Below are 15,000 nucleotides of genomic sequence, written 5' to 3' on the forward strand. Positions count from 1 at the left end.
CTTAGGCTACAGTGGTTCATCACTCAGAAATGAGGCGGTAACTTGCCCTAGCGGGATTAAATGCCAGGGTTGAGGTGTTAGGCTGCTGCTGGAGGTGGCTGTGGGAGGGGCGGGGAGTGGCCGTGGTGGTTTTGGTGTTAGCTACAAGACGGGCAGGGAAGGGCTCTGGGTTATGGCGGATGAGGCAGTAACTTGCCCTAGCAGGATTAAGTGCTGGGGCTGGGGTGTTAGGCTTTAGGTGGAGGCGCCGCTGGGAGGGGCTGGAGGAGTAGTGGTGGTTTTGGCGTTTGCCGGAGGAGGAGCAGTGTGAGGCGGGAGGGTTATGCTATGTTGTTGATGGGGATGGCGGGCATAAGGGCTGGGAGTCTGGGGAAGAGAAGGGCTGTGGATTGTGGTAGGCGTATAGGTGCTGTTAATTGAACATAATCGAATTCGGTAGTGATAGTGAGGGACCCCTCACTAAATGGACAAAGCTCCTCTCCAGCAAAGGGACAAAGCCCCTTTATGCTTTATAGTCCGAGTATAGGTCGATGCAGTCCGGCACAACGCTGTGCAGCTCCCTAACCCCTGGTAATCCTGATGATGATGTCAGAAAGGAGGGCCGCCTTTAAAAACACACACTAAAGCCAAGCTTTTTTTTGTCAAACAGAGCGATCCCGCGCTGGAGTTCGACGCGCGATGAATAAAGATAAAATGACTGTAGAGCAGGATCCATAATTTTGGAATAAACTTTGCAGGTGAGAGTAATAAAGAAAAAAAAAATAGGTATACAGAAAAACAATAATACGAGAAATTGGACAAAGAGTTGAAGAAAAAAGATGAAGTAATAAGTTAAGAGAGGACGGAAGAAGGGAGAGGGCAAAAGGGAGTGGGAAAGAGGAAAAGTAAAGGAGAGAGAGAGAGAGAGAGAGAGAGAGAGAGAGAGAGAGAGAGAGAGAGAGAGAGAGAGAGAGAGAGAGAACGCCAGTCCGTGTTGACAGACCGACTTGGTCAGTTCGGCTAACGTCAGCCGATAGAGTCGGTCTGTCGGCACCCTGCTACGGGCCGCCATTAGCAAAGGCCCGTGCTACCCCCCACTTTATATGAGAAAGGAGCAATCTTTGAACAAGGAGATGGACGGAAAAGGAAGGATATTGTAAAAGAGAAATTGAAAAGACAGAAAAGAGTGATTGCAGGATATGAGAAGAGAAGAGAAAGGGAAATGGAAGAAGAGAGTAAAAAAGAGAGTAAGGGAAAAATAATAACTGAAAGAAAAATATCATCAAACTAAAGATTAGAGGAGGAGAAGAAATAAAAGGAGGAGGAAGAGGAGGAGGAGGAATCATCAGGGTCGTTGTGTTTGTGGTCGTCTGTCGGAATATAATCGTTGTAGGTTTTCTTTGTCCTCTGTCGCTCCGCATCGCCTCAGGGTCTTATTTCATTGGAGACAGGGCATAAATGTGGCGGCGGTGGTGGTGGTGGTGCTTGGGGCATCGTCTGTGTGTGTGTGTGTGTGTGTGTGTGTGTGTGTAATGCACCATGGTATGACCACGCGCTAGACTCGCGATCGCCAGCCGGTACACTCTCTGCATGAATATGCTTGTTCACAAGTGATGGATCTTTGTTGGCTGAAACCTCGCCCCCACTCACGCGGGAGACGGACACAACCCCCGAATAACACCCGGCACCGCGGGGTGGACAGAGGTCACGGACTAAGAAGACTGCCCATCCGTCAACACTTTTTTTTGTGTGTGTATGTGTGTAACGCAGGCCTAATCATGAGTTGGACTCGCAATCGTCAGCAAGTACCCTCCCGGTACAAGAGCAAGCTCATACTCATTATAGTTGATCTCTGGGTACTGTCAGGACCTCACCCCCCATCCCCCTTGCTCATGGGGGGACAGTAATCACTCCTTGTCAGCGGAAAGATTCCGGCCAGAGCGGGGCTTGAAACACCGCCTGTCAGGCCGTGAAACCTGGCAGTGCAGCGCTGTAACCGATTGAGTTACGGAGCGGTGTGTGTGTGTGTGTGTGTGTGTGTGTGTGTGTGTGTGTGTGTGTGTGTGTGTGTGTGTGACTTTCTGCTTCTATTATTTTATATTTTCTTGTATATATTTTATGATCGAGGTATTTTTTTATCCATTGCGTTTTACTCTTTGTCTTTGTCTGTCTGTCTCTCTGTGGTTGCTGTTGTCATTACTGGGTCTTCGTCTTCGTCTTCTTCTTCTTCGTCTTCGTCTTCGTCTTCGTCTTCTTCTTCTTCTTCTTCTTCTTGTTGTAATCATCATCATCCATCATCATCATCAGTATAATGTAGTTCGTCCCTGCCATTGTCTTTGTCGTTTTTTCAATCCTCATGATCGTTACTGTCGTGAAATTCATTTTTGTTCTGTTGTCATTTTCGCTGCAGTCTTCTTCGTCGTCGCTGTCATCGTCGTCATCCTCGTCCTCGTCCTTCACCTCCTCGTCGTCGTCCTACAGTCAGCAGGTATAAAAAGACCATTTTCCTGGGTGGGTTAGAGGCTGGCTCACCGAGAAAAAACAACAACGAGTTTTGCTCAGCGGACAAGCTTTGGAGTATCTCCTTTTTCACTAGCGGAATTCCATTGTTATGAACAGTGCTGGATCCCATCATCCATATATATAATACATATATATATATATATATATATATATATATATATATATATATATATATATATATATATATATATATATATATATTATGTAAATCAACGACGTAGAAAATGGACTGCAATTCTTCACGTTGAAATTTACTGATGACACCAAAAGGGGAAGGGAAAGGCTTTCCTTACGGCCGATTGCTAAGTCATGCAAAAGGATCTTTACTGCATTACTCAAATGGTTTGAAAAGTAAGTAGCAAATGGTATTCAACATTGGCAAATGTACTGCTACGCACTTTGCATCCAGAAACAGTTATCACATCCACACACACAACATGCGTGTAAAGCCACAACACGAGAAATTGGGTCTTCGGGTATCTGTAAAGAATGACGTAAAACACACAAAGCTATACTCGGCTCATCACGAGGAACTTTGAATGTCAGACGCCGAGTACATTATCTTTGTTAAAACGCGTCTACGAGACTTCACATAAATTATAATGCGTAGAGCAATTCTTGTCCCCCTGTGATAAGGACATGAATACTTGAGTGTGTGCAGCGACTAGGCGCGAAAAGGATACCGTCGTTGAGGGCACAGCAGTGTGAAGAACGTTCCGTGCGACTCACCTTATGTAGGGTAGATTTTATAAAGGTCTTCAAGTACATAAACGAGTTCAGTAACGTTAATAACTACATTTTTTTTATAATTCTATTAATTGATAACTGAAAATAACAGACTACCAGTTAAAGTAATGTGATATAGTGCAAACACTGGCTGGAGTTTTTTCGAACCATCATTTAAAACGGCAGGAGTAGTTAGAGCGAAACCGAAATCACATCTATCATTACCTATTTGCGATAAGAGTAAAATGAACAGTCCCACTGCAATTGCTTTATTAAGTTCTGGAGGCCACTGAAGTGCCGACGGATAGCAGACAGGCAGCCTCGACGCAAACCTTTGTATTGCCTGCTCTTCCATGCTTATACATTTCCTTCCTCCTGTTGCTGACTTAGGAACAACTTTTAAACCATCACTTTCCACTGTAAAAGATTATTATCCTCTACCTATTTTAGCACACACACACACACACACACACAACACACACACACACACACACACACACACATACACACACCTGAGCTTTCGTTTCTTAAGTCATTTATCACATATTCTTTTCTCTTAATATCAGTAAATATTTCCTGTGAGTTGTCTTATAATAACATGATTACGTGTGGTGTGTGTGTGTGTGTGTGTGTGTGTGTGTGTTCGTGGCTGCCTGCGTGAGTGCATGTTCGTCTGTCTGTCTGCCTGTCAGAATTTACGTGGGAGCAGGCGCCGATGCTTGACCTCGTGCGTGCGTGCATGGAGGCAAAGTGTGCGTGCATGAGTGTTGAGGCCTGCTGGCGCCTTGGTGGTGGACGGCGGAGGGGAGGAGAGGGAGGAGGAAGAAGAGATAGAGGAGAGGAGATGGACTGATGAAGAAGAAGAGAGGAGAGGTCTAACAAGCAGGAGGGATTCTGAGGCTGCGGTGCCTATTATGATGATGGGGGCTGTGGTTGTGATGGCTGTGGGAGGCTTTGGCGGTGTTGTCTGATGGTGCGTCTCCTCCAGCCACAGAACACGGCCGGAGCAGCACCAGCCAGGCCGGGGTTGGTGCATTCCGCGACTCGCCACACCGGACATGCCTCGAACGTCCTTATTTCTTCCCGCTTCCTCTCGCAGTAACGGCTGGTCTGTTGGAGAGTAGCCGTGAGGAGGTGTGAAGCGAATTAAGGACGCTGATGGAATGGCTGAGGGGCGAGAGCGAGTGTGTCTTATTGCACGGAATTGACTAGAGAGAGAGGCATAGAAGGAGCAGTCTGTCGGAGGAGGAAGTCGAGATAATTGAACGATAGCGAACGAGTAAAAGCTGTGAGCCTGGGTTAACACGGTGATGGAAGGGCTGAACTGTGACCGCGAGTGTTGTGTTTTTAAGCCGGAATGAAGCGGAGGAAGATGATGAGGTGGAGGAGGAGGACGAGGAAAAGATAATATTACGATGTGAGTAGACAAGTAAAAGTGTTACCGCAAGTGTTATCTTAAAATGCGGAAGGGGAAGAGGATGATTTTAAGGAGGAGGAGGAGGAGAACGTGGTAATCAGGCGATGCACGAAAAGTAAGAGTTGTGAGTTGAGATTTACATGGTCAGGGAGTGGGTAAACTGCATCCGCGAGTGTTGCGTCTTAAAGCACAAAGTGGGTAGAGGAAGATAATGAGGAAGGGTAGGAAAAGGAGGAGGAGGTAATAGGATGATACGAGAAAACGAAAAATTGTAGGCTGAGATTAGGATAGTGATGGAAGGTGAAATGTCTGAGAGAATGAAATAGAAGGGGGAAAGATAATTAGGAAGAAAAGAAAATGTGGAAGATGGGAGAGCTGGATGGAAAGAAGTGGAGACGAGAATTAGGAGGAAGAAGAGGCGAGTCAAGACTGTGCAGCACTTTCAAACTAGATATAAGGATGGGTAATTTAGTCCATCCATGAGTGGTGATGTGTGTTACATTGTTTTTAGTGGAAGTGTGTAAGTCCTGAGGCTGAATGTGAATGATTGATAACCTGACTGCCTTACTAACTAGCTAAGTGACTGACTGACCAGGTGAATGATGACTGACCAACTTACGGGATGATTAATTGACTTATTTTCTATTTTTTTGCAGAGGGAAATATCCTTGCTGCGCCACTGCAAGAAAAGGTAAGGTACATTAAATACCCTAGAAGACTTTTCGTGGCGTATCACAGACCCCACAATTTCGGTTTTACGTGATCAGTGCGTGGTTCTTGACGCTGATGTGGGGACGTCCCCTATAGCTACCTACTTCTGCTTGTCATTGTGCCAGAAGACCAACAACAGGAAGACACGACACAAGCGCCACACCTGTCGCCGCCCTGGCACATTAATCCTCTGTTTGAGTACTGCATAGGATATTACAGGTAAGAGCTTTGCAATCAATCACTTTTGTTCATTTATTGTGGTGAATAATAGCAGAATGATATTTATTACCCTCACATCGCTTTTTTAGTTTAACAAAAAAATCCTTTTCATGTTATTGTTCATTAACATGTGGTAAAGAAAAGTGAAAGAAGAAATTTTGCCTAAACGTCGTCTTTTGACTCTCAATACATTAATCAGTTTTAATAATTTGGTATTCATAGATAGCGGTGGATGTTTTTTTCAATATTTATTACGAAAATTGTTTTTGGAAAAAAAGTAACCCTTACTTTGCCGTTTTTCCGTACAGTTTCTAGTGGTGCCAGGAGGCTGCTGCACCCACGCATGAGCTCCTACAGCCTGGATGTGTGTGGATCAACGCTCAACTCCTCAAGCTTCAGTCATGTCAATACCTCGAATCTTTATAGGTATAATCATATAGTGAAAAATAGAGGAAGGATTTGCACTGGACCGAGGAAGATGGAGGAGGATCATCGCAAGTCCGGCCCTAAGAATGAGAAAAGGTGGACTTTAAAACGAAGAAGAAGAAGAAAAAAAAAGGAGAAGAAGAAGAGGAAGAGGAAGGTTATACAGTAAATCTTAGTTTTTGTATTTTTGTAGTTGCCGCTAGAAAGTTTTTGTATTTTTGTAGTTGCCGCTAGAACAATATTCTTTTACTAGTAATTAAAATAGTAAAATAAATGAAAGTACAGAAGTCAAATATTTTCTTATATGGATATATTTTACCCCACGCTCAGCCATAGCGTAAGTGTTCTATGGTTAATAGTAATACTCATAATTGTACATACTGACAAGAAAAGTGAACACGTCGACGAACTTTTTATATTTGTTTATCTTTACTGTTATAGTGTCAGCATTTTCCAGTGTTTGTACTATCTTAGGTCAGTCTTCACAACGCGAGACAGAGGCTGAAAACATGTACTCATAGGACACATTGCAACATAGGTCTCCTGTAGTGTACACTCTGAAATGATTCTCTTCGGCACTTAATTTGTCTGGCCAGTCATGTTTATTCTAAAGATATATAACGTTAGCCTTCCTCGTGCCCATGAACCATTATGTTTTTCCTCCTCGTAGCCTCTTGAGCTCGTTCACTTAAGAGGTCGTGGACTGTACCTTCACTTCACATAGTTCGTCTGTACCACGTTGGAAGAAGTACGAGTTGCATATCTGAATCCTACATACTGGTACAGCCTGACACGAGGCAGTTTAACTTGTAAGATGTTTTATTTTGATGATTTTTTTCATGAACGAAGGAAAAGTTTAATTTTAAAGCTCATAATAATGATAGGCCTCCTCTGCTGTCCAGTGGTTAGCGTCCTTGACAACGAATCTTCGGGTCTAGGTTCGAATCTCTACCTAGGCAGCTGACGTGTAGCCCACCCAGCTGTTCATCCTTCCTTTCGGGATGGTCGATAAATGGGCACCTGGGGAAACCTGGGAAAAGTAAACTATGGTAACCCGGATGTTACACTGGCCCTGTGTGGGGTTAAGAGTTTTCTCCCACCACATGTTCAAAGGGCTAACGGGACGGAGATAAGCACCGAAGCCACGCGCAGCTATAGCGTATATTCCAAACTTTACCTTTACCCTATAACAATTATGTAAAAAATATGTTTTGTTTATCTGTAGTGTAGGATTCTGAGGCACATTTAGTATATAAGTCTTGACACTGAACAAATGTAACGAGTGAAATAAAAGTACGTTCTATTGTTTTCTAAGTGAGTAATAAAAGAAGCTGAGAGATGAATATTTAGTGACTCGGAAGCTATGGGGGTAGCAAGAACCTAATATACATTTTAGAGCCGAAAAACCACGGGACAGGCGAATTAAGTGCAATATTGTAAATCAGTGTTGAGGACTTCCTCGGTAAACGAACACAAAAAGGCAAAATATGTATATTTAGTGACTTAGGAAAGTTTTAGGGAACTCAAGGAGCTAACATATATTTTAAGGCCGAAACAACACTGGACAGGCGAATGAAGTGCAATAATGTACCTGTCTACTGAGGGTTTTCTTAGTAACTGCGTGCACGAGGCTGAGAGAAGCAAGTGTAGTGCCTTAGGGAAGCTGTAGGGAAGGCGGCGAGTTCTCGGAGCTTACGTGACCGAAGTAATGACGGGTATGGGACACGTAAGGGTTGGGATACACGGGGCGCAGGTAGCAAAAAAGGATGTGAACAGGTGGAGGTGGCGGGGCTAACAGACCGGTGTAGCCGTTTTAAATTACTCCCTGTTTCAGAAGACTCACCCAGTCAGATGAAACTAGGTTCAGTCGACTCCCCACCCGTTTGAAATGACCCCGCAGTCGAATGAATCTAGTATGAAGTGACTCCACAGTCGAATGAACCTACTGTACATAGGTTCGGTCGACTTAAAACTGGTTTCTGACGACTCTCCACCCGTTTGAAATGACCCTGTAGTCGAATGAACCTTGTTTGAAGTTTTTGGTGTTTCTGAATCTAACTAGTGTTTGACGTTTCGCTTCCCGTTTTCTATATACTTTACTGGTGAAAACCTGTGAAGCTCACCACGGCCTTATCAGTCACTTCCTTGCTACACATAAACGCGGCTCATCCACGCGTTTTCACCATGGAGTTCTCTGTTGAAATGGACGCGGTGGAAGAGTTTCTGCGGTTAAAAAAATATCCAGTGCATGATGGAAACGACAAGGAAAAAAAAGCAAATTTTCGAAGGAAGTGTCGGGCATTCGTTATCCAAAACGACTGTCTAAAACTTGTCCATAAGCCGAACAGGAGAGATTTAACAGGTGAGTAGTCTATTCGTGTAGAAACGAAAAGCGAAATGGTGTAATGGCCTATAGTTTAATAATTTTACATATGATTGCAGAAGTTCGCTTCCTTCGGGTGATTAAGGATCGCCAATACCAACTCGACATTGTGCTGGCCAGTCACCGAGGAGCTGGTGACAGCGACGAAGCTGTTGCTTTGGGAGGCCACGTTGGCAGGGATAAGGTCATCGATCGCATAATGCAAAGATATTGGTGGCGCAACGTTACACCTGATGTAGTTGAAACCATCAAAACTTGCTCACGGTGCCAAAAAGCCAGCACTGTGTTCAAGAAAGTGGACCCGAAACTGCACAGTATCCCAATTAAGCCTCGAAACATGTACCAAATTGGCATAGACCTATGTTCATTGACAACGTGAGTTTGGTTTTACACAATTTGTATATAAGTACTGTACTACTATTGTTATTTATACTATTAATACTTTTATGTAAGTTAATTTCGACATACTTACAACTGTGTATTTTTTCAGGTCCTCCAACGGTCATGTCGCCATTGTGATGGCCGTTTGTTATTTTTCCAAGTGGATTGAGGCTCGCCCTTTAAAATCGAAGGAAGCTGTAAAAGTGGCTCGGTTCCTTTACGAGGACATTATCTGTCGTCATGGATGTGTTGCCATACAGATCAATGACCAGGGCAGAGAGTTTGTGAACTCAGTCTCAGCAGAGCTCCACACGCTCAATAGGAACAACACAAAGAATCACATCTGCTTATCATCCTCAAGTATTTATCATAATATTATAATGATTATATTTGTTTGTATGTGCTTATTCTTTCCTCTGTTTGAAAGCAGTGCCCTTATTTTGGCATTTTTTGATCTTGTTGAAACAATACCTATATATTTTTCCAACAACGATTTGTTAATTTCAGGCCAATGGATTAGTCGAACGCAGCAACCGAACAGTTCAAAATCTTCTCCTTCGAACTCTGAGTGATCGACATGAAAACTGGGACAAATGTTTGCACGGCGTCTTATTTGCACTGAGGTAGGTAATATCAGGGTAAACCTGTGAGTTCTTGTCGAAACGTCAGTGTGTACTGTTATTAGATTTTGAATTGCATTGTTTCTTTTTATTGGATCTACAGTCCAGGCCTCCACGAGGTTTTCACCATTCAAGATGTTATTTGGCCGAGAACCTGTCCTTCCCATCGATGTGGACCACGAGTTCGCTGACTGCACCTCCGATCCTGACGACCCTGAATTTGAGGAGTCTGACTTCCATGCTACACTCTCAAAGGTCGAAATATTACAGGTATTTTTTTTCATGCAAGAGGGAGTAGCTGTAAACATATGCTATATATATTTTATATACAGGCTACACATGTATAGTATCTTTATCTATACATAATGTAATATTTATATACACTAATCGATAATAATATTATGTTCCTACAAGAGTATTTTAACTTACAGGATGTTGTTTTCAAGAAAGCTGATGCCAACATTGAGCGAGCTCAGGAAAAACAGCAAGCTGATTTTGCAAAGAGGCGATACAAACAAAAGAATTTCATCGTGGGTGATAAGGTGTTGCGTTACAACCTCCGCAGAGCCGACAGAAAAGGAGGCAAGCAAACTGATCCATGGGATGGTCCCTACGAGGTGGCTCAAGTTTGCGAGAAGGGGCTGTACTGTCTCATTAATTCATCCACGAAAGTCACCCTCAAGACGAAAGTGAACGGATGCAACCTGAAGCCCTTCTTCGAACGCACTCCAGAAGCTTTACCACCGACTCCCTCAGTTACGTCATTTCCGCCATCTCCAAGTGTCCAAATAGTCGGGGATCAGCAAGAGGAGATTACTTACAAGTTCTCTCCATTGACGGTTGCAACGCAGCGAGCAATCTGCAACAACTCTGGTGGACGTCTGGTATTCAAGAAAATATCAGGTCCATCCGGAAAAAAAATAAGACCTTCAAAAACACCAACGAACCTCTTGCCGTTAAAGCAATTGAAGGTGACGGAAATTGTCTTTTCCGTGCATTGTCATATGCCATCACTGAAGAAGAGGATCAACACGACGTTGTCAGAAGCTTGATATGTTATTTCATTGCCAGCACTGAAAACATCAAAGTTGAATCATTGCGTCAGAATAAAGTGTGGGGAACAACAACAGAGATGTTAGCAGCAGCCAACATGTTCCATGTGAATGTATGTGTGTGGGCAAAGTTCAGTTCTATGCACACATGGCATATACATAGGCCGAAATGCAGAGAAGTAGTAAACGAGTCAGTGTACCTCGATAATAAAGCAGGCAACCATTTTAATGTAGTTATTCGTGTGTAATGTGCACATGATTAGTGATTAGCTTTTGGATGGGAGACAACATTAATGTACTGTAGTGTGATTACTGATTAGTTTTTGTATGGGAGTCAACATCAATAAATCTTTTTCATCCAATAATGCGAGTCACTTCAACCTGATGGGGAGTCGTATGAAACCAGTTTCAGTTGACTGGGGAGTGCTATCTAACTAGTTTCAATTGACTGGGGAGTGCTTTAAAACTAGTTTCAAGAGACTCCGGGAGTCATGTCTAGGGGGAGTATCCTGAAACGTCTACACCGGCATATCAAAAGTGGTTGCCTAATAGCATGCTTGTCTGGTGGATGAAGACTGTATACAGAGCGTGCCGTGGTGATGCTGGTGACAGCCAGGAGTCGTGTATACAGCTGATGCAGGCAAGGCAAAAGTGGTGCGCTGTTTGGTCCTCTAGTTTTTGTAGAATATTCGGTTACGCCTGGATATGTAGATTTTGTATTATTTATGCAACAGTAAGCCCTTCATTACATTAACTGTACAGACACAATGTAACGATTAGCGGGCAACGCTTGGCGCTGCGAGTTCGGGGCGCCGGGCACGACGAGCAACCATTTGAGAGGTCATGGAGTGCATGATGTCAGACTCGAACCCCGAGCAGCGTGGTGGTGGTGGTGGGCAGGACAACACCACGCCGCCGGGAAAGACAGCCGGCCAGCGGTACGTGCAGGGCAGGAGGCTGGGCATTCACCTGCCTCGTAAATCAGGTGTGCGGGGCAGCGGGCGGGCACCAGGAACAATGTGCCGCCACGACACAAAACAGGCCACGTCTCCCCTGTGCCCTGTTCCGCCCCTCGCCCTGACGACACTCGTGACAGGCTGGGAGGGCCGCGCAACGAACCTAACGTAGGTTTGTAATTACTGCTTGACCAGTCATACTTTATGACCTGATGCTAATAATATATCGTTCGCAAGGTGCCAAGCGGTGCCTCGCGGCGGCCTGCGTCTGGCTGGCCTGTTTGGCGGCCCAGACTGGCTGCTACTGTTGCTGTTGTTGTTGCTTCTAGTGTTGCTTCCATTGCTGCTGATGGTGGTGATGGTGCTGCTGCTGCGGCAACTTGCTTCGTCACCCTCCGGCAAGGAAGTCAATCACGTCTCATTCGCATGAAGGGAAACCTAATGAATCAGCCTTTTTACCTCTGTTTTTCCCTGCTGTGGAAACCGATGGTGTCTGGGCGGGCAGCTGCCATCCGTCGCCCCGCAGCCCCGTTGTGGTTTTCTTTCCCACAAAATAAACTGACAGACATATTATTTCCTCTTCAGAAAAAAAATATTACGACGTGCTTGAAATCTAGTGCATTGACACAAGAAGTATCATTGCATACGTTTCCTGCGAGTTCAGTGTCTTCTTCTGAGTGATGAGAGCGGCCGTTGCTCTCCGAGCCATCCTCAGCTTTGCCTTCCCTCCTCTCCACAAGGAAAGGGAGGAGGAGGGCGGGATCAACGTCTGGGTGGCCGTATGAAGGCTTGCTTCCTACAGCTTAGAGAAATAAGATAGGTGGAGTGTGAGAGATAGATAGGTAGATAGCTAGTGAGAGAAAGCGCACCCTTCTCCCTTGAAGCTTACATCAGATTCCATTTTCAAGAATTTTTTTTCAATGTCCAATGCTTTGGAATGATCCAATGCTATCTAATGATCCAGCCACATCTATGTACCGCCACTTATGTCTCTACAACATCACCACCACAGTTACTATCACCACAAACCACCATTACCATCGCTGCCTTACAGCTTTTCAAGACATCTTAAAAACGGGTGTTTGATAAACATGAATATCGAAATTAAGACTTTGTTTACTTGCTTATTGAAAAAAAAAAAGGCTGTTGTACCCATGCAGCTGAATTTTGGAGTGTTCCTTTGTGTATATTTTTTGCCGTACATACATCCTTCCTCTTATTATTTGTGTTTTAACTTTTGGTTATGGATCTGTTATGCTTCTTAAGTAATTTTTTTAAAGCCCTTTTTCTTGTCCTTTGTATATATACGTCAGTTTGATAAAAGAAACATGGACGCATGCTTTTCAGCGTTACACACACACACACACACACACACACACACACACACACACACACACACACACACACACACACACACACACACACACACACACGGACACAAAAAAAAATCATAAAAACCCTCGAGTCACAAAGTAATTAATAGCAAAAAAAAAAAAAAAAACCTACAGGGCATCATATATATATATATATATATATATATATATATATATATATATATATATATATATATATATATATATATATATATATATATATAAAAACAACATAAGAGTAAGAGAAGATGGCGCACTAGCGTAAAACTGCGTAGAAGAATTATTACCTAGGCAATTACGGAGGAGTGTGCGTCAAGCTTTAATTAGGCGGACCTGTTAGATGCGTAGTGATTGCCCAGACTCCAACCTCCAAGAGCTATTTTGGTAACGAGCCTACACGCCATACACGCACACGGCCCAGGATGTGAATGTGTGTGTGTGTGTGTGTGTGTGTGTGTGTGTGTGTGTGTTGAAAGGTGGATGCTTGCAGTTGGGTTTCTGTCCATTCTCTTACGACTTAATTGGGAATAATTTGGTGCAGTCCCATTGTCTACATGTCTGTCTGTGTCTAAGGTTAATTAAGCACGTTGGGTCTTTTTATGAGGTCATCAGATAGAAAAAAATAAACCTGACTCAGAATTTCTAAACTTTATAGTACGAAGCATTTTCTCTTGACTCCGTTATAATTATTATTTTGAAGAGAAGGAAAGAAAATATAACCTTTTCCTACGATCAGTTGCTTTCGGTTAGGCTTGCCGTCTTAGCTGTATGCTTAATTGGTTCCAGTTATCCAGAAACTTCTGCATCGTAAGGTTTTCATACCCAAACGTTTATTTTAGTTATTCCATAAATATATTGTGATTTTTCAACTCATGAAGGAATGGGATTCGTTAACAAGAGCATTTGCTGCATTTCCTTCTTTACTGCATATGTGAGAGTTTATACATCATGCTAGTAGTTTTGTTATCCGTGACAATACACGCTTAGCAATCACCTAGTATGGAGTAATATTTTACTTTAATTTTGGTTACCAATTAGTTTGCTGCCCGTAACCTACAAGCTCTGCACTTAGATCAGTACTCACATAAGTTTAATGAGAAAGCTGAGAAGCGCACACTTAAAAAATATGAGAAAAGAATGCTGGGTATAACACCAGGAGATAGGAAGTGAGAATCATCGATCAGAAAACAGACAAAGACTGAAGATACTTTGAAGACGATTAGAATAAAGTCATTCATCATCATGTTTAAATTGATAACAGATGGACAAGCAAGATGACGTGGGAAAACTGATACTGTACAAGTCTGGGAATACAGAGGACCACTTGGAGATACTGAGCCCCTGCCGAAGTATGATGAAGTAAACCAACAACGGATAGAGAAAGGTGGAGGATATTGGGAAGGGCATTTGTCTCTCAGTGGACACGTGATGGTGACGACACACACACACACACACACACACACACACACACACACACGGTAACTGTCTATCTATCTGTATCTATCTGTATCTATCTATATCTATTCATCTATCTATATGTATCTAACAATCTATCTATCTATATCTATCTACTTATTCATCTATATACACACAGACATTTGTACATACATGCACTTATAAACATACATGAAAATATACGTTATGAAAAGGCAACTTGGTAGGTAAATAAGTATTATGAATGAGTGTCTCAAGAAAATTTTCCAGTGGAACCTAAACTTCAGATCCCCAGAGCACCGCCGAGCCATTAGCAAGTCAAGTGTTGTGTTGTGTTGCTGGCTAGACTCCGATCCGTGCACACATTGCCTGCGATGGAGAGAGAGAGAGAGAGAGAGAGAGAGAGAGAGAGAGAGAGAGAGAGAGAGAGAGAGAGAGAACCACTTGTTGCCTTGTGAGTGTGACCCGCGGCGCATCCCCTGCTCCGCTCCCCGCCCTCCCCGCACCGGCCGTACACACAACCCAGCACACGCTCGGCTGATAAGGGGTGTGAGCCCCGCCATATAGGTTCCCATTGTGGCCTGATTGCTATCCTCACACGCCCCGGGGACCCATACATCAGGGGCGACCTTGTTATTACCGTATAAGGGCTCCAAGGGGGGGCCGGGTGGGAAGTGTAATATCCGCTATACGTCATGTTCATTCGCAGTCTCTCTCTCTCTCTCTCTCTCTCTCTCTCTCTCTCTCTCTCTCTCTCTCTCTCTCTCTCTCTCTCTCTCTCTCTCTCTCTCTCTCTCTCT

At 43.7% G+C, this 15,000-nt stretch overlaps 1 long non-coding RNA gene across 2 annotated transcripts; it reads left to right on the forward strand.

Annotated features, from left to right (window-relative positions):
* Nucleotides 1-8,143: 8,143 nt before the first annotated feature.
* On the forward strand, nt 8,144-12,042 carry LOC127005891 (uncharacterized). 2 transcript variants are annotated; one of them, XR_007758968.1, is made up of 3 exons: nt 8,144-8,759; nt 8,875-9,655; nt 9,817-12,042. It is a non-coding gene; the product is annotated as an uncharacterized LOC127005891 (long non-coding RNA). The 2 variants fall into 2 exon arrangements; XR_007758967.1 differs by having other exon boundaries at nt 8,875-9,640.
* The last annotated feature ends 2,958 nt before the right edge of the window (nt 12,043-15,000 follow it).

Source organism: Eriocheir sinensis, chromosome 31, assembly GCF_024679095.1.
Source record: "Eriocheir sinensis breed Jianghai 21 chromosome 31, ASM2467909v1, whole genome shotgun sequence".
Classification (NCBI taxonomy): Eukaryota; Metazoa; Arthropoda; class Malacostraca; order Decapoda; family Varunidae; genus Eriocheir; species Eriocheir sinensis.